At 57.4% G+C, this 19,393-nt stretch overlaps 1 protein-coding gene across 3 annotated transcripts in view; it reads left to right on the plus strand.

The window, feature by feature from the left end:
• CHST6 (carbohydrate sulfotransferase 6) overlaps positions 1-3,599 on the plus strand; it is a 23,921-nt gene extending 20,322 nt beyond the window's left edge. For all 3 annotated transcript variants that reach the window (XM_082290273.1, XM_082290272.1, XM_082290270.1), the window contains 3 exons: positions 1,544-1,649; positions 2,886-2,946; positions 3,140-3,599. The gene's annotated coding sequence lies outside the window, so the exon portion shown is untranslated. The remainder of the gene's footprint in view (positions 1-1,543; positions 1,650-2,885; positions 2,947-3,139) is intronic.
• Positions 3,600-19,393: the final 15,794 nt, after the last annotated feature.

The raw sequence follows: 19,393 nt of genomic DNA on the forward strand, positions 1-19,393 counted from the left end.
TCCCGCTACGCGGACACCGACTGTGGGGTCAGCGGCGCCTGGGGCAGGCGGGAGCATTCAGGCAGTCGAATAGACGGAGCGGGGGGGGGGGGGGGTCCTTCCGGCCGCCATCTTGAGAAGGTCGAATAGCCACATCGGTGCGGTACCGGTGACTTCCGCCCTTCTTCGCCAGGAGCGGCAATGGCGGGGAGCCCGGGGAGCAGCGCGGCCGGGCCGGGGGCACCGGGGCGGGTGCTCCGGGCTCGGAGGTGAGTTGTGAACGGGGACAGCCCCGAGCGGACGGCAGGGGCCCCGGGGGATCGGTATTCCGGCCCAGGGATGAGTGTCCCGGCCCAGGGATGAGTGTCCTGGCACAGGGATTGCTGTCCTGGCACAGCGGGAGCTGCGGGCATGGGGCACCGGAGCTGCCTCATCCGTGCGGGGCCCAAGGCGTCGCTCCGGGGTGGATTCTGTAGGGGACAAAATGAACATTTTGGGGTAAAATCTGGGTTAATCTGCAGGGGAGAGAATGAACAGTTTGGGGTAAGAATGAGCTGATCGGTGCTCGCCGGAGGGACCAGCTCGGGCTGGTTCTGTGTTGCTGTGAAGAATTTGCTTTGTGGAAAGAAAGAGACACCTGAGACTGCCGCGGGAATCCTGGGGTGGAGCCGGGAAGGAAACCTGGTCTGACTGCGGGAATGGGAAGGGGGGGTCAGGAGGGGTCCTGGTCGGTCACTGGAGCTGCCGCCGGGAAGGCGACGTGTAACAATGTATAGCGAGGTGTAAGGAACATATTGATTACTGGATTATCTATAACAAGGTGTGAGGAACATATTGATTATTGGATTATCTATAACGAGGTATAAGGAAGATATTGATTGCTGGACTATCTAATGATACTATATAACAATCGTACAAGGAGATCTATATAAAAAATCCTCCATGGTCATCCTTCTCCCAGCCCCTCTGTGTTTTCAGGATCTTGGGGGCAGAGTTTGGGTCTGAACAAGGTTCTCGGGCACAGGGTGGGATTCTTGGGGTGCAGGGCCAGGATTTGGACTCGATGCTCCCTGTGGGTCCCTTGCAGCCCAGGAAATGCTGCGATCCTGTGCCTCTGAGGGTGAAATAAGGGGGAGCGGTGGGGTTTGTGCCCGCTGTATTCACGGCCCCGCCGGCTCAGGGCGGGTTAAAGGCGCAGCTGCCCCGAGACAGCGGGACCGGCCGGGGCTGCTCGCTCCCGGTGCTGCCGCCCCGTGGGGAGAGCCCGGCACTGCAGCCCGCGCAGGCGCTGGACCACGGGATGGGCGTGGAACAGCAGCGCAGGGGATGCTGAGGCAGCCCAGGGAATGCTGCGGTCCCAGGGAAGGCTGAGGCGTCCCCTGCCCGGGGCACTCGGCAGCAAATCCCTGATGTTGAGCAGAAAAAGGAAAGTTCTGGGTTAGTGGGAGGAGGTTTCTGGAATGGAGTTGGGACAGGTGCTGATCCACGCATGGAATCGAGGCTGGTTTGGCTTGGAAGGGACCACCAGGATCATTTACACTCTGTTTGTTGTCTGGTTCCACAGCAAAGAACACCCAGAACTGCCACCTCACCCTCACGGACAGCAGGAATGCCTTCCATAGCTCTTGTTTCTGAATGGGAATGGCTGTTGGGAGCTCTGGCAGGACCAGGTAAGAACAGAAATGGGATCATTCTGGCTGCTGCTGGAGGTGGTTTTCTGCTTTCCGGCTGTTCTTCTCATTGATCCTTTCACAGCAGTGTTCTAGGGCACATTTGAGGGTAATTCCAGGAATTTCAAAACAGTTGAAAAATGGTGGGGAAAAGATGTGAACCTGATCCATTTCTAGTAATTCCAAGCTTCTCTCACAGCACTGTTCCAGGGGAAAGCTGATGAAAGGATAAAGATGCAGAGGAACAAGTGCTGTAAACCCCCCAGGCTCTCTGACAGAGCAAACCTTCCAGTAATGCCAGTACATCGCTCTGAGAGACTCTGGGATCACAAGGTTTTCCAGGAAAGCAAAACAAAGACAGAGATGAGGGAATAGGCTTCCAGTTAAGAATGGTTTGGTGGGTGTAGGAATGATTCTTGTATGTTTGATGCTTCCCTTTTTATTCCTGAATAATTTAAAAATGATTCCTTGAATAAATAATCTAAATTTGGGAATTTAAATTTGAGAGGGAACAGTGCAACATTAATACAGGCAGAGATCATGGAATGGTGGAATGGTTTGCATTGAAAGCCCCATCTCTGAGCCTGTTCTGGGCAGGCTCCTGCCCATCGGCCACTCGTTGCAGGTGGACATGGAAGTGATGGAGGCGTTCAGGGAACGCTGATTGGTTTTCCCTGCCTCTGGCAGTCAGGTCATTAAAAAGACTAATTGACCTCTTCCAGTGGGGAGACATTTAAACAAGAGGTGCCAAAAAGAATTGGAGCTTCTGCACGATGAAATTTGCAAGTCTCCAACTTAAAATCCCCCCTGGATCGTCACCAGTCCGACTCCCACGGACTGGTCACCTTGGCCAGGAGTGTCCAATCCTGCTGTCAATGCACTGGGCCGGGGTCTCATTTTCATTTCATGTAAAGACCCTCTGGGTGCCCCCCAGTCACTGGAAAGACCGGACTGGGCTCCCAGGGCAGTAATTCCAGGTGTTCTCTTCATGGGAATAGCACAGGAGCCTTCCCCTTGGCCAGAGGAGCGGCCAGTGCCTCCCTCAGTCCACAAATCCCCAGGACAGAACACAGAGAAAGCAACAGGAATATGGAAATCCCCCACAGTGGGAGATTCTGGTGCTCTGGATTAGATTTTGGATTTATAACGTTAAAGGGAGGGGTTTCAAAGACTGAAATATTATGTTTTATGACTCAAACATTTTCTTAAAAGACTTTTAAAACTGTATTACAAAAGCTGCAGAAGACTCCCACACCCTGAATGGGGCCCCGAGGCCTGACACTGCTCGCTGATGAAGGTAAGATAAAGTAACAGCTCAGGGCTGGGGATATTCACGGAGCTCAGGCTTAACACCTCCAAGATGAGGAGCACAGCCCCAGGGCTATCAGCTGCCCGGGCTGGCACCAAGGGGTGGAGGGAGGAGAGGCTTTGGGTACCTTGGAAAAGCCGGTGGTCACAGCCGCAGTGACTGCCCATCCTCCACTGTGCAGAGCCCGGCTGCGGGGTCCTCACCGGGGGGAGGAAGCTCATCCACAGCAGAAGGGGTGACATGGCCCAGCACAGGGGCCCCCAGACCCTGCACCAGAGCACCAGAGATGATGCAGCAGACCCTCAGTGTTGCAAGGGACAGCGTCAAGCCGGCCCCTGCAAGAGAGGCACGTGGGCGTTCCCAGCTGGCCCAAAGTGTGCATTAACCCACGGAATTCTGCACCCTTCGGCTGGGGCAGCGTGTGGCGGCGTGGCCACGGCGCCCACGGGGGACCCTCACCACCGGCAGGGCGGATGGAGGGGAGCAACGAGACGTCGTTGGCACCCTCAGATGGGTGATGGGCTTCCATCCAACCCCTCTCCCTGTTCCCCACGCACCCTTCTGTTTTCTATTTCTCTCTCTTCCCTTCTCTTTGTCTCTCTACTATTAAATAAAATACATCCATTTTTTTGGCAACAACATCTAGCCTCGTTTGGTTTTAATCTCGTTTCTGGGGGTATTTTGAACCTTCTAAGTTCTTTCTGGTTTAGGCACAGAGACTGAGCTTGCTTTGCTTTTCTGGGTTTAAACCGGATCATAACAGGGCAGGTGTGGAGGGGTTTTTCTCCCTCTCCTGTTCATTAGTGTTACCACTGCTCTTGTTGCTCTCACTGTTACTATGTGTTGTCATTAAATGATTGTATTTGTCTTGGTTTCCATTCTTAAACTGTTCTGAGCTGGAATTTTGTCTCTGGTCTCTTCCCCATCCCACGGGGGGGTGAGGGAGCGGCTGCTGGTGCCCAGCTGGGGTCCAGCCATGGCCCCGGGCACTTCTGGGGGCTCCGAACCCGAGGGACAGGAGCAGTTTTGGGCTCACAAAAAGAGACCCAGTGCTGCGTTTCTGGGGCTCAGAAGCAGGCGCAGAGCTTAAAAGCAGAGACTAAATCCTGCATTGTGGAGTCCTATTAGCGCAGGCCGAGGCCCTAGGGTATATCACTGTTCCACAGCCATAGGGAGGAGGAGGAGGAGAGAAGATCCGGCAGGCAGGAATTGTGCAGCAAGATTGATTAATTATTTTACAAACTCTTTTATAGACTTCTTTCTTCATAGTCTAATTGGACAAAGGATCAGCCTCCCCTTGGGGGTGATTGGCTAAAATCCTAAAACATCCATTGTCAAAATATTTTTTTACTGTACCATAAAGAAGACTTTTCAAGGTTGCAGGTGGCTTGGTTGTTTACATAATTCTGCTACCTCTTCTGTGAGAGAGAAAAGTCTCTCACAGAAAATAGCAAGAAAATCCTTGCTAGCAGCATTTCTTGATCTACAGAGTCCTGAGAGCAGGCTGGTATGGCCAGAGTTGGGACTCAGAAACAGTGACTAAATCCTGTTCTCAGGGCTTGAGGAAGAGAGCGAGTCCTGTGTGTTTGGGCTCACAAAGAGAAACGGAAGTGCTGCGTTTTGCTGGACCTGAATTAAAGGCCAAGTGCCGTGTTTTGATGCTCAAAGCGGGCTCTTCGGGCCAGGGCGAGTGTGTGTCTCTGAGCTCCGAGTCCTGCCTCAGGCACAGCCCGAAGCCGGGCTCGCCGGCCCCACGCAGAGCTCGGGAGCAGCGACTCAGCGCCGCGTCCGGGGCTGGCGGCAGAGCCCGGGGCCGCGTCGTGGGGCCCAAGGCGGGCTCCGGGAGGGGCTCAGGGCTGAGAGCGGAGCCCGGCCCGGCGCGTCGGGCCCGGCTCGGGATCCCGGGGCTGCCCGGGCGCCGGCACAGCCCCGGCTCCCCGCGGAGAGCCGGCCGGAGCAGGAGCGGCAGCGCCGGGCTCGGCCCCAGCGCCCGTCCCGGAGCGGCTCCTCCCGGTGCCGATCCCAGCCCCGATCCCGCCGGGGGAGAGGCGGCACCGCCGGGGACCCGCAGCGGCCGCCGGCACGACCCGGAGCCCCGGTCCCGGGAGCGGCCCCGGTGCGCGGGGCGGGCCCGGCCCGGGAGAGAGGGGCGGGGCCCCGAGCGATGGAGCCGCCCCCGTGCCGGGCAGGGCGGGCCCCGGGGCCGGGCGGGGCCGGGGCTCTGGGGCGGGGCCGGGCGGGGCCGGGGGCGGCTTCAGGGGCGGGGCCGGGCCCGGCTCAGGTGCGCGGGGCGGGGTCCGCACAGGTGCGCGGGGTCCCAGGGCGGCTGCGCAGGGCGGGGCCGAGGTGATTTAAGCCCCCGAAATCGCCCCTGCCGCCATTTGCTCCCTCAGAGGTCGGGGAGGCTGCGGCCGGGCCGGGCTCCCCCGGCGGGGCCCGGGAGAGGCTCCCGCTCCCCCTCTTTCTTCCCCGTTTCTCCCGCCCTTATCCTCCTCCTTCTTCCCCCGCTTATCACCTCTTTCCTACCCCCCCCCCCCGTTTCTTTCTCTCTCCCCCACACCCTCCCTGTCTCTCCCAGCCCCCTGCCTGCCCTCTCCCCAGCGCCCCCCACCCTCTCTCCCTGCTCCCCTGTGCATCCCCGACCCCCCCCGCCTCCTTTCTCCCCCACCCCTCCTTTCTCCCCTCTCCGTACCCCGCTCCCCAACCCGACTCCCCTCTCTTCCCCCTCTCTGACCATCATCCCTCCCCCTCACCCGACCTTTCCCTTCCCCCCTCGTTCTCCCCAACCCACCCCGACTCCTCTCCCTACCCCATCTCATCCCTCCCCTTTCCCTCTTTCCCCCGCAGCCGCGGGGCTCGGGGCGCCGGAGAATAAAGCCCAGAGGGCCGGAGCCCGGCGCCCCTGCCCTCGCTGGAGCCTCGCACGGGGGACCCGCTCGGCGGGTCCCCCGTGCAGTACAAAAACAGCGCCGGGGCTCCGGCTTTCCACACATCACACTGGGGATCCCCTCCTCAGGAGGGGTTCCCGGGGGGGGGTGGTGGGTTTCGGGGAGGGTGGTGGGTTGGGGTGGGCCCCCTCCTCAGGAGGGGGTCCCGGGGGGGTGGGTGGGGTGGGCCCCCTCCGGAGGAGGGGGTCCCGGGAGGGGGTCAGGGTGGGCCCCCTCCGGAGGAGGGGGTCCGGGGGAGGGGGGTGGGGCGGAGGGGGGACTTTCCCCCCCTCCAGTCCCCCCTCCCTCTCCCGGACCCCCTCCTCCGGACGGGGCTCACCCCGGCCCCCTCCCCGGGACCCCCTCCTCCGGACCGGGGCCCCGGGAGGGAGGGGGGGCGGGTGGGGTGGGGGGGAAAGCAGAGGGGGTCCCGTCACTCTGCAGCATGAACAGACATAGAGCTCACAGGCCAAACCAACAGCCCCTCCCCCCGGTCCGGAGGAGGGGGTCCCGGGAGGGGGCCGGGGTGAGCCCCGTCCGGAGGAGGGGGTCCGGGAGAGGGGGTGGGGACTGGAGGGGGGGGAAAGTCCCCCCTCCGCCCCACCTCCCTCCCCCGGACCCCCTCCTCCGGAGGGGGCCCACCCTGACCCCCTCCCGGGACCCCCTCCTCCGGAGGGGGCCCACCCCACCCACCCCCCCGGGACCTCCTCCTCAGGAGGGGGCCCGCCCCAACCCACCACCCTCCCCGAAACCCACCCCACACACTCCCCCCGGGACCCCCTCCTCAGGAGGGGGCCCACCCTACCCCAACCCACCACCCTCCCCGAAACCCACCACCCCCCCCCGGGAACCCCTCCTGAGGAGGGGATCCCCAGTGTGATGTGTGGAAAGCCGGAGCCCCGGCGCTGTTTTTATACTGCACGGGGGACCCGCCGAGCGGGCCCGGCCCGTGTGGGGCTCCAGCGAGGGCAGGGGCGCCGGGCTCCGGCCCTCTGGGCTTTATTCTCCGGCGCCCCGAGCCCCGCGGCTGCGGGGGAAAGACGGGACAGAGGATGGGAATAAGGGAGCAGAGGGGGTCAAAGAAGGAGCGCAGGTGGGGGGTTCGGGGTGTGCAGGGAGAGGTGGGATGGGGGGACAGGAAAGGAGGCGGGGGAGGACGAGGACGGAGCACAGGTGGGGGGGGTCAAGGTGCAGAGGGGGAAAGAGGGAAGAGGAACAGGGGGAGGTGGGGGGGGAAGGAAAGGTGGGAGACGGAGGGGGAGGATTGAGGGCAGGTGGGGGGAACTGGGAGGGGAAGGGGAGCAGGGTGAGGGGGCAGGGGGGACCCGGGATGGGGGCGAAGGAACGGTGGAGAAGGAGAGAGAGGGTGGAGGGGTAGGGCAGGGTTGGGGTGTGTAGGGGGACAGGGAGGGGGGATGGGGGGGACCGGGCCGGGGGGGGAGGGAGGGGAGGGCTAGGGGGGAGAGGGGGGGGGGTGGGGGGGGGGGGGTGTAGGGGGTGGGGGAGGGGAGGCAGACGGGGGAGAACGGAGAAGGGTTAGAAGAAGACAAACTAACACAAATATAAAGGAAAAGAACTACAGAGACATAGAAATATGGAAATACAGAGATCTAGAGCCCGGTCCGGCCACAACCGTTCCCACCGAGCGCCGAGGGAGCAAATGGCGGCGGCGCCGATTCCCGAGGCTTAAATCCCCTCGGCCCCGCCCCGCGCAGCCGCTCTGGGGCCCCGCACACCTGTGCGGACCCCGCCCTTCACACCTGTGCCGGGCCCGCCCCGCCCCGTCCGCGCCCGTAAATGCCGGCGGATCCGCGCCCGCTCCGCTTTGTGCGGTGGATGCTCATCCTGCTCCTCCCGGGCTGTGGCGGGACCGTCGTTCGGAGCGCTGTGTGGAGCCCGGCACCGGGGGCTGCTCCCGGCGCTGCGCCGAGCCCGAGGCGCTGAGGTGGGAACGGGACCCGGGCCCTGGGATTCGGGGCTGGGTCCTGTCGGTGTCTGCTGGGGGTCCCGGGCCGAGCCGCTTGTCTCTCGGCGGGCGGGGTGCGGCTGCCGGGCTCGGAGAACTGAGGTGGGATGCGGGATGGCATTAGGCATCGGGATCGCCGCGGCTGGCAAGTGCCGCTCCGGGATTGGCGCTGGCGCCGAGCCCGGCGCTGCCGCTCCGGCTGCGGCCAGCGCGGGGCTGGGCTCCCGCCGGAGCTCCGGCTACGCTCCCGCTGCGGCCGTGGGGAGCCGGGGCCGTGCCGGTGCCGGGCCCGCCGGGAGGGCGGCGCTTCCCCGCAGCAGGCACTGGATCGCGCCTGGAAGCGGGCGGGCCGCGGGGACCGCCCGTGCCCGCCCCGGCACCCCCCGAGGCCGCCGCTCCCTCAGCGCCGCCCGCCCTGTGGGGCGCCCCCTGGCGCAACCGGAGCGCCGGCGCTCCCGGCCCGGCCCCGCCCGCAGCCCCCGCGGGGACGCGGAGCTCCCCCAGCCCCGGCACTGCCGAGGCCGCCGCTCCCCCTGCCCCGGGCCGCTCCCCCGGGGGCCTCCCGCCCGCCGCGCCCCCGCCCAACCAGCGCGGCTGCAGCGGGACGAGCCGCTCCCCCGGCCCGGCCGCTGGCGCCGAGGCCGCTGCTGCCGCTCCTGCTCTGACTGCGCCCGCTGCGGGACCGGGGCCTCGCCGGGGCTCGCTGCTGCTTGAGCCGCTCATCCCACAACTGCCGCTTGAGACCTGATGCTCTCCTTCCTCCCCCCCGCTTTCTCTGCGGCTTGCACGCTCCACTGCAAAAACCTCTGGCTTTAAAAGGCCAGGGAAAAATGTTTCTTCTGTATTTCCAGAGCACAGGAGATCCTGAGTGGCAATGGCTACACAAGGACCACCAAGTCGAACCCTTATGTGAATGGCTCCTCTGGCCACTGAACCCACACCTGGGCACTCTCAGCACCCTGCTCCAGCCAAGCCAATCTCAGCTCCTGGCAATGTCCTGCCTGGGATAGGAATGCCAAGTGCCAGCAAGGTCATTCCTATGCAAATACAACTCCTTCTTTTATGCTAATGCTGCTTGCCACACCAGCCCCTGTAATTGCCATAGGGCAGAGCTCCATGGCCAGCACCTGATCATGCAACAACACAGGTGAGCAGTTGTGTGACAGCACTGAACTCTTCCCATAACCCTGATTTCCTGCCCTTTCCAGGATTTACCCAACAGCTGTAAAGGTACTCGTTCCATGGCCCTTTCCAGGGAGAAATGAGCAAGGCAAGTCCTGAGGGTTCACTTGCTCCACGGCCAAAGCTCTTCTGGAGAGGGTCAGGGCTGCTCCTGCCTGCAGAGGGGCCTTTCCCACAGGTGAGTGTTCACAGCCCAAAATCCCAGGGGCTGCTGAGGCCGGGCCAGCTTTTGTGGCCCAGAGCTGCACAGAGCTCTCAGCGACTCCTGCTCGCTGCCAGGAGTGTTCCTTGGTGCTCCTTCCGTGTGTCCCAGCTGGCAGGGAATGGGGGGAAGGAGAAGGCCAGGAGGCCCAGGAAGGGAAGCAGCAGCTCTTGTGCTTTGGATTTGCAGAGAGGAGCTGTGCCTGCAGTGTCCTGCCCGTGGCACGCAGTGTGCCAAACACACATCCCAGGAACGGGCACTGGGCTGCCCGGGCAGCACTGGGATGGACATGGATAAAGGGCTGCCCGCGGCCCCTCGGCCAGGGGCTGCTCTGAACAGGCACCCAGAGATGCTTCAGTCCCGACAGACCCCACTGACACCCCAAAAATGCCCCAAGGAACAGCTGGCACTGGGGAATGTCAGAATGGGCTGTTTGCAGAGGGGCTCAGACAGCAATTCCCAGTGCTGACCTCCCACACACCTGCCAGCTATGTCCCAGCCACCCAAAATGCCTTCCCTTCCAGCCTGAGGCCATCATCCCTCAGCAGTGTTAAAGCCAAGGCAAGCTTCGCCCACAGCAATGAAATGCCAAGCAATGCCCTCAGAGATGCCTTCAAATGAAAGGTCAGAGTCAGAGAAATCTCTTTGGGATTGAGTTGGGAGTTTTTGGGGAGCCAGCTGGAACTGCACAACTGATGGAAAGCTTTCCCAGGTGGCTCCCACTGCAGGTGCCCTGAAGGCAGGGATGTGCATCCCTTTCCTGAGGGAAAAGAACTTGCAGAGGCCACTCCTGAGGCTCTGGAATGAAATCAGCTCCTGCAGGGAGAGAAGTCCTCCCGTGGGCACAGGGGCTGCCTCAGCACGGGCTGGGAGCATGTCCAGCCAGCGCCTGTTCCTGCTTTCAAATATCACCTGGAGCCCCAGCTCGGGGGGTGCAGGCAGCTGAATTCCAGGGAACTCTGTCGGGTGCCCCCAGGGACATTGAGGGGGGGCTGGGGGATGAGGGTTACAAACAGCAAATTCTATGTAACATGAAGCTGTCCTTGCCCTGACCCTGCTGAGCTTCCCTGGAAGCTCTGCTGGTTCCTGACACAGCTGGTGTTAAATAGGCAGCTCTGCATGGGAATATCCATGCTCCAGGAGGCGCTGGGAGGCTATGCCAGTGGCAATTCAGCAGGGAATTCAGGGCTTTGGGTAGAATTCATCTGAACTAGCAAAGCCAACCCCCAAATCTGCCCACCACCCAGGGAACAATCTTTGTGCTGCCCTGGCAGCCAAAGCCCCTGGGCTGGGAAATGTCAGCAGGCAAATGGATGGAATGATCTAAATGCCAGCAGCCCCCAAAGGGACAATGCCATCACCTCCCTTTGCTCCCAAAGTGTCCACTGTGTTCCCCACAGGTGCCCTGGGGATGCCAGGGAGGTGCCTTTGCCCACAGTGCCTTTCTCCTGCCCCTCTCCAGCCTGAGGCCTCTTCTCCCTTCCCTGCCAGCTGCTGCCAAGGAAGGAAGACACAGTGAGTGCTGAGTTGACCTCCAAATAGTCCTTCCCTCACCTTGAGATGACCTGAGATTTTACCCCCAAAATGTCCCCATCTGCCTCCTTCTGAGTTCCTCATTTTTTACAAGGAAGCATTCTTTCTCTGCTCTGGAGATTACCACAAGATTTGCCCCCAAAACTTTCCCCACCTGTCCACCACCTCTTTCCTCATTCCCACCTCAATCTTTTCACTCTTTGCCCTACAGATGCTTTCAATTTTTACCCCTCTGAACTTCCCTACCTGTCCATAAGTGATTACCTCAGTTTACCCCATCAAGTGCATTCTCTCTGCTACAGATCACCTCAGATTTTACCTCCAACATTTTCTGTACATCTCCAGCACTGAGTACTTTATTTTTACCTCCAAATACTCATTTTCTACCATGGAGATTCCCTCAAGTGTTACCTGCCAGATTTACCCACCTGTCCACAGCAATTCCCTCAGTTTACCTCAGGATGCTCCTGCTCTCTCCTAGAGATGACCTCACATTTTACCCCCTCAGTTTTCCCTACCTGCCCAGTTCTGATCACCTCCTTTTTACCTCAAAACATGAGTTCTTTCTTCTACAGATGAACTCGGATTTTATTACCAAAATGTCTATTTTGTCCCCTGTGCACTGACTAGATTTTAAAACCCAAACCACGCAGGTTATGTCTGTCTTACCCCCAAAATGTTCATTCTGTCCCCTACAAATTAGGTCAGATTTTTTCTCAAAACCACTTGTGGTTCCTACATAATTACCTCAGGGTTTGCCCCCCACATTCTACCTCATCTTGACTACTGATCACCTCATTGCTTCCTCAATATGTTCATTCTTTGCCCTACAGATCTTCCCAAGTTTTACACCCCAAATTTCCTTGCCTAGCCCCAGTGATTGCCTCAGTTCATGTCAGTGGTCACACTCTCCCTAGAGATTACCTCAAGTTTAACCCCCAAAATTTTCCTTAACTGTCCACAACTTATTACCTCATTTTTACCAAAAAAGATTCATTCTCAACCTTTAGATCATTTCAAGTTTGACCCCCCAAAATTCCCCTACCTGTCCACTACTGATTCCCTCATTCTTCCTTCAATATTTATTTCCTTTCTACCATGTAGCTTCTATCAAGATTTACCCCCAAAGTTTTCCATCTATCTACTACTGCTTACCTCATTTTTACCTCAAAATGTTCTTTCTACAGCTTATTTAATATTATTTTTACACAAGTTTCCCTATCTGCCCACAACTGATTCCCTCATGTTACCTCAGTGTGTTCATGCTCTCCCCTAGAGATTAGCTCAGATTTAGCCCCCAAATTTTCCCCACATGCTCAGTACTCATCACCTCCTTTTTCCCTCCAAGTGTTCATTCTCTGCTCTTGAGACTTTGTCAAGTTTGGCCTCCAAAATGTTCCTTCTTTGTCTATTACTGAGTACCTCATTTTTGCTCCAAAATATTCATTCTGTCCCCTACAGATTACATCAAGTTTTACCCCCCAGTTTTTCCTTCCTGTACAATATTAACTCTTTTCTGCCCCAAAAATGTGCATTCTTTCCCCTAAACATCACCTCAGCTTTTCCCTCAAAAATGCCACCTTGCTCTGCTTGACATCCCCTCCCATTTTCCTACACAAACAATTCTTGTGTCCCCTCTCAGTCACCCCAGGTTTTCAGCTGAAAATGTCTCCTCTGTCCCCTCAAAGTCATCCCAGGTTTTCCCAGTGAGGAGCTGCAAGGAATTCAGGCAGGGCCAATGACACCAGGGAACAGCTGTAAATTCAGAGGCAGAGAGAGAAGATCTACCAGGAAAGGGGAAAGGTTCAGAAAACATTTCTGCAATTAATTAATAATTATTTCCAGTTCCCCACTGAGAAGAACACAACCTCACAGCTGTTAAGGCCTGACAGTTCCCTGCAGGGAGAGCTCAGCCCATGTGCCCAGAGGCAATCGCAGCATCTGCAAGAAAGAAAGAAGCAGCAAAAGGTGATTGCTTCTCTTTCAAAGTTATTTCAAGTGCTCACACCCAAACCCACCTTTGCTCTTGATTCTGGCCAGGTGCATGGTGAGCAGTGGGCACAGGTCATGTCATCCATGCTGGTGTGAGTGATGCTTTCTGGGGGAAAGCAGCTGATCTCCAAAGTTCCCTTCCTGCCCCATGCCTGATCTGCACAGGAGAAAACCTCTTCCAGGAAGGGATTGTGCTCCCTCTAATGCCATTTGCCCAGTCTGTTCCATGGGGATATTGCCAGCCTGGGGCAGCAGAGGCACACACAGCTCTCAGCACTCCCTGCTCCAAGCACAGCTCTGGGCTCCTTTGCAGACTGCCTCTGCCATGGGGTTTTCTCCAGGAGAAGCCAAGGAATTGCTCCTGGAAGGGTGCAGATTAAGTTATCCCAAAGGGAAGCAAAGAGTAAGTACTCCAGGAAGAGCCCTTGGGATCTGCTGGGCTGAGGTGGGAAGGGGACATTCATTCCCTGCAGGGCCAATACACAACAACCTCCAAGCCAAAGCACAGACTGGCAGGTGGGGTCTGACAGCAGCACTCTGACAAACCTCCTTGTCATTCTTCCCTGCAGTGACTTTTGCAAGCAAACTCTGAAGCTGACAAGCCCAGAAGCTCCATCCAGCCACTCTGGAAGGAAAGGATACTCCCAGGGATGAGGCACATTCCCAGCAAACTCTCCCAACACAGCCTGGAGGCAGCGCTGGAGCTCGGGTGTGGGGCTGGGAAGGGCTGCCAGGAGCACGCAGCCCCCAGGTGGGGTGGCAGCGGCAGCAGCAAATTCCCACAGGCTGATGGCACAGCAGAGAGACAAAGGCCAGCAGTGCCCACGGGAGGTGCAGGGTTAATTCTGCTCCCTGCCCTGCCCCATCCCTGCAGGAAATCTCCAAGGGGGAGAGAAACTCTCAGGGTGCCCAAAATGCAGCATCTGTCACCCTGATCCAGCTTCAACTCAGCATGGGGGGCCAAACTCCCCCCACAGGTAAACACTGAGCTGAGCTGGTCAGTCTCAAACACAGCCCCAGTTCTCACCTCCAGCCTGCTCCTGGGGCTGCTGCCACATTCCTGACAAGGAGCCCCCCTTTGGACAGGGCTCTCTCTGTGTCTCAGGTGCTGGGCACTGCAGGGACCAGGGCAGCCCCCTCTGGGGACAACTGGGGATTCATCCCACACCATGGGCAGGACCAGGGGCCCTCCAGTACAGGCTGGTGGGGCCAGAGCCCCTTGGGTTTGGCTGCTCAAACACCAAAGCTTTTGGCAAAGATGGGACAAGTTAAGTGGGTTTTCCTGGCCTGAGAGAGAGAAGAAATTGTTGAAATTAAGCATGGCAATTAAGTCCACTGTGGAAGTCAAAGGCTCCTGGCTTTCCCACTCCTGTTCTGATTGCTCACTAGAGGGTTTTATCCATAAAAAAATGAGAGGTGGCACCAAATAAAAGAGCTCTTTTTCAACATTTTTCCCCTACTTACTTTCATACCTAAAAAGGATGTCCATTTTTTCTTAGTGCATTCTTTGCCTAATTTTAACAGAACTGTTTTCCTTCCAGGCCCCACTTGTGGGTTCTTCACTCCTTTGCCATTGGACTTTGGACAAAGGAAGAGAAGCATCTGCTCCAAACGGGTGTCATCCTATGGGGAACACCCCCTGTACCAGCCCCAGCCTGGGCCAAGCACGCTGCCTCACTCTCCCCATTCTGGATGCTGGCTCCAATCCAGTCTGAGTTTTCCCCTGTTTTCCATGTCTAAGGACAGGAACTTGTCCTGGTCAGGGTGTAAGGCCTTAAACTGCACCTTGATCTGGGGGGCTGGGACTGGGATTCCAGCAGGGAATTCATTGTTTTACAAATAAAAGTTATTCCAGGGAGCTGCTGCTTCACCACACAGTGTCAGCAAAAGAGAGAGAACACCAAAGGTGTATCCAAAAACAAGGATGGAATGATTCCTCCTGCTTTGAGTGGGATCAGGGCTTATGCTGCCCTGGAATGACAAAGAACTTCTCCCTCAGCCCCCTAGAGAGCCCTCAAAAAGCCAAAGTGCAGCAGGGAAGGAAGGAAAGGCACCTGCTGGGGACAGCACAGCTCCAGCTGCTCATGGGGACTGGGACTGAGTCTGGAGCCAAAAGCCCCTTCCCAGGCTGGAGGGGCTTGCCTAAAGCACCACCTCTGGGAAGCAAAGGGCTATGGAAGAAATGGAGTGGGAATTTACAATAATAATCATAATGGATCGGGAAAGAGCAACAACAGAAGCAACAATCATTCCAAGGGAGCAGGAGGGATGCTGAGCTTTAAACAAGGTTTGAGTGAGGCAGCAGCTCCTGGCAGTTCTAACCCACAGCTCCAGCTCTGCGATTCCAGGAGCACTGCAAGCTCCTCCTGCCCAGTCCCTGGCTTTGCCTCCTGCCAGTACTCGGCACCTCGGGCACGGGTGGCTGCGAGTGCTCCAGTGCTGCTGCCCCGAGGGAGCGGGAAAATGGCCACTAAACCCCTTCCCACTGGGCTGGCTCCGAGCTCTGGCTGGGGAAAACATTTGGCACCCCTGGCATTTCAATGCAATCAGTTTCCATCATTTCGAAGATGCACTGAATAAACCCAGGGCACATAAGTAAACCTCTCCCCATAAGGAGAGCCCCAGGGAATACACAATTATTCCTATGCCTGGCCAAAGAAACCAGGAGCCAGGTTTTGGGGAGAGACTCCAGACTCTTATCTCCTTCCCTGGCTGTAAACCACTTGCAGAGGCTTTGGAGTTCATACAAGCTTGTCAGGATTTGGCTACTTCATTTAAATTCTATTCAGATACTGGAATGGAAGTGTCCTAAAGGCACCTCACTCAGACTTTAAGCCCTCTACCACCAAAGAATTTAGATGCTCTTTTCTTAGGAACACCCCACCTCTGCTTCTTTAGGTGTCTCCATGTGGGACATCAATTAAATGCGGACAAATTTTAGAATGCAGCTTCCAAGTCAAGTTACCTGCTAGGAAATTACTCCAGCTCTCTGGCACCTTGGGCTGTTTTAAACACAGCCTGGCCCTTCATGGCTGAGGCTCTGAGCTACACAACTTGTGAGCTGGCAAGTAACAGCAGCTGAGGTCTCATCCCAGCTGTACACAAAAACAGGGAGTGGGGGCTGCACTTGGATACATGCAGGCAGGGTTGGGCCCCTTCTGAAAGCTTCAATCCCTGTTTTTCAGAGACTCAATCAGGGATAATGACATTTTCACAAAGCTCTCTTAAGGCACGTGAAAACCCGAGCAAGAAAATGGAATCAAAGCCTTTGTTCCACTGGCCTCACGCCCCAAATTCCAACGGGACAGACAAGTCCCTCTCCTCGCAAGGCAACGTCTCCTACCTGGATCTGTGCCTTCCCCAGCCTTTGGTGGCCGTTGTCTCCATCCTCCCACACCTCCTCATCTTCCTCCTCAGCAGGCCTGGCTTCCTCATCCTGCAGAGCAAGCACAGGGACACTCACCAGCCTGCTCATCCCAAACCTGGGCAGCAGGGATGGACTGCTGGGACCCCCTGGACAGTCACCCCTCTGCTGGGCACCATCCCTGCTCTGCAGTCCATTCCTGTTCCTGGCCTGGCATCTCCTTTGAACAGGATGTTAAACCACAACCACTTGCTCTGCTGGGTTTTGGGACATCAGAGACTCCTCCAAGGCAGTGGACAAAGCTCCTGTTCCCACAGCCTCTGCCTCCCAAAGCCCTGCTAGGGCCAGGCAGAGCAAGGGAAACCCCTCAGTTCCTGCTGGAAATTTCCTCTTGTGCCCGTAAACCCAGGGAAATCGTGGCTGCCCCATCCCTGGAAGTGTTCAAGGCCAGGCTGGCCGCAGCTTGGAGCACCCTGTGGATGGAATGAGGTGATCCTTAAGGTCCCTTCCCACCCAAATTATTCCGCCATTCCAGGATGATTCTGTGATCTCTCCCTGCATTTATTTTGCATCGTTTCCTCTCTAATCTGAATTCCCAAATCGAAATGATTTTTTAAAGAAATCATTTAAAATTATCCCAGGAATAAAAAGGGGTGCATCAAACATACAAGAATCATTCCTACCTCCACCAAATCATTGTTAATTGGAAGCCTCTTTCCTCATCTCTGTCCTTAGTTTTCCTTTCCTAGGAAACCTTATGATCCCACAGTTTCTCCAAGAGATTTACTGGGATTGCAGAAAGGTTTGCTTTGTCAGGGAGGCTGGGGGGTTTACAACACTTGTTCCTCTGCATCTTTATCCTTTCACCAGCTTTCCCCTGGAACGGTGCTGCAAGAGAAGTTCAGAATTACTAGAAATGGATCAGGTTCACCTTTTTTCCTCATTCTTTTCCAACGACTTCCAAATTCTTGGAATGATCCTCAAATGAGGCCTAGCAAGCTACTGTGAAAACATCAATCAGAGGAACATCTTGACAAGAGAAAACCACATCCAGCAGCAGCCAAAACAATGCCACTGCTATTCTTACCTGGTCTCCAGGTGCTCCAGCCAGAGCTCCCAACACCCACTGCCGTTCCATGGGGGTGAGGAGGCAGTTTTGGACGTGTTCTTTGCCACGGGATGGGATAACAGAGCCCAGAGGGTCTTTGTGTCCCTTCCAAGCCACCCCATGATTCCATGATACCATCAGCACCTATACCAATTCCATTCTGGAAAGCCCAATTCCATTCCTCCCATCAACTCAGAATTTCTCCCTTCCTCTCTCTGCTCCACATCAGGCATGTGTTGCCACGTGCCACAGGCATGGGATGCCTCAGCATTGCCTGGGAATGCCACTCAAGGCTGCCCTGGTGGCCTCAGTGCTCCAAAATGCCCAGCTGGCTCCCGTTCCAGTCAGGAATGTCCCAAACAGCAGCGTGGGGTGTGCCCTCTGCCATCCCACCATTGGGGCAGCTCCCATAGAATGTGACTGACTTACTGGGTTTGGAATTCCTGGCTTAAAAGTCAGGTGGTGGAATATCCTCTCCTGGGAATATCCAGAAGACCAGAAGGCTCCCTGGAAGCCACAGGTCAGGGACAGAGTCAGATGAACGATCCTGAACTGGTTTTCAGGGGATGCATCCCCAGCCTGTGGCTGCAAAAACTCCAGAGCTGTTCCTTCCCCTTGGGACAGCCAGGGAAAACATCCCCAGCATGGATTTCTGACAGGAAAAACCTCACTGCTCCAGGCTACTTGGCTCCTCCCAAATCCAGGCCAGCACTCCAACAGGCTCTAAGGACAAAACAACAGCAAAGACCATCTCAGGGCACACGCCACGAGCTGGGCGTCACATTCCTCACTGGAACTGGGCTGTTCCCACATCCCTGGGACAGTCGGGAGCATCCCCCGTTCCTCACTCTTCCATTCAGGACAAAGAGACAACAGAGCTGTCAAACAGCCAGTGTGTAACCCCAACAATCCAGGGAAAACCACCTTGCTCTGGGGAGAAACATCATGCCCAGTTATGGAAAAAGCCAAAGAGCAGTACTGGAAACACTCCCGGGCATGGAGGCGCCCAGCTCCGGAAATGCAGCTCACAGGCTTCTTCCCATGGGAACCCCAATCTTGCCCGGGACTGGGCTCAGGGAGAAAGTCCTGCCCATTCCACCACTCTGGCACAGACACCCCAGGAAGGTGTCCCTGACCATGGCAAGGGGCTGAACAGGATGGTCTGTAAGGTTCTTGCCAGCACAGACCATTCCAGGAGTTTAAGGTGGATTTGAGCAGCTCCTGGGGACATGAACACCACCCATACCTCCCACCTGGCTCAGCCCAGAGTCCATCCAGCACTCACAGAAAGCTGCTGGGAGCTGAAATTCTCCCTGCTCCCCCTGCCTCCAGCTCCTGGGAAAGGGGAGCTGCATCCTGCTGGGTGCCCCTGGCTCTGGGCAGCTGCCGCCTTCAGGCGGGGGGATGGCTCGGGCAGCTCCGGTGACTGTTCCACCTCGATGATTTTGTGTTTTCCTGCATTTCCCTGGGCTGGAGGGGAGCAGGGGGTGCGGTGGGAGTGCGGGAAGGCAGCGGCGGGGAGGGCAAGGAGTGGGGCCGGGCACCGCACGGCGCAGGGGGGCTTCTGCTGGCACTGGAGGGGCGCGACCGTACGGAGGCGTCCCCGCCGCTGCCGGCCACTGCCCACGGGGCTCCTGCCCGCCCCCGGCGCCACTGACCCCACACCCCGTGTCCCCACACTGGGAACCACCACAGAAAATCATGCTGGAACCTCTAATCCTGAGCCCGAGCCTTGACCTTTTATCCCCTGACCTTTGACCCCTTGACCCATTCCTTGACAACCCGACCTTTGATCCCTGACCCCTGACCTTGGACCATCCACCTTTACACCTTGAGCCCTGACTTTTGACCCCCAACCTTAGCCCTTTGACCCTTACCTTTTGACCCATGACACCTGACCCCAGGACCTTTGACCCCCCTGAGCCCTGTGACCTTTGCCCCAACCTTCTACATGTGACCTCTGTGCTTTGACATTGACCACCTTGACCTTTGACCCCTGGACTTTGACCTTTGATTCCCTGACCCCCCAACCTTTGCCCTGACTTTTGTCCCTTTATCCCCTAACCTTTAACCCCCTCTACTTTATACCCCGCACTGCTCTTGCTGCCTGGAACCCCTCACTCCTGCTCTACACGCCCCAGCCCCCAACTCGTACCTGTCA

The sequence above is a fragment of the Coloeus monedula genome (assembly GCF_965178545.1).
Source record: "Coloeus monedula genome assembly, chromosome: 13".
Classification (NCBI taxonomy): domain Eukaryota; kingdom Metazoa; phylum Chordata; class Aves; order Passeriformes; family Corvidae; genus Coloeus; species Coloeus monedula.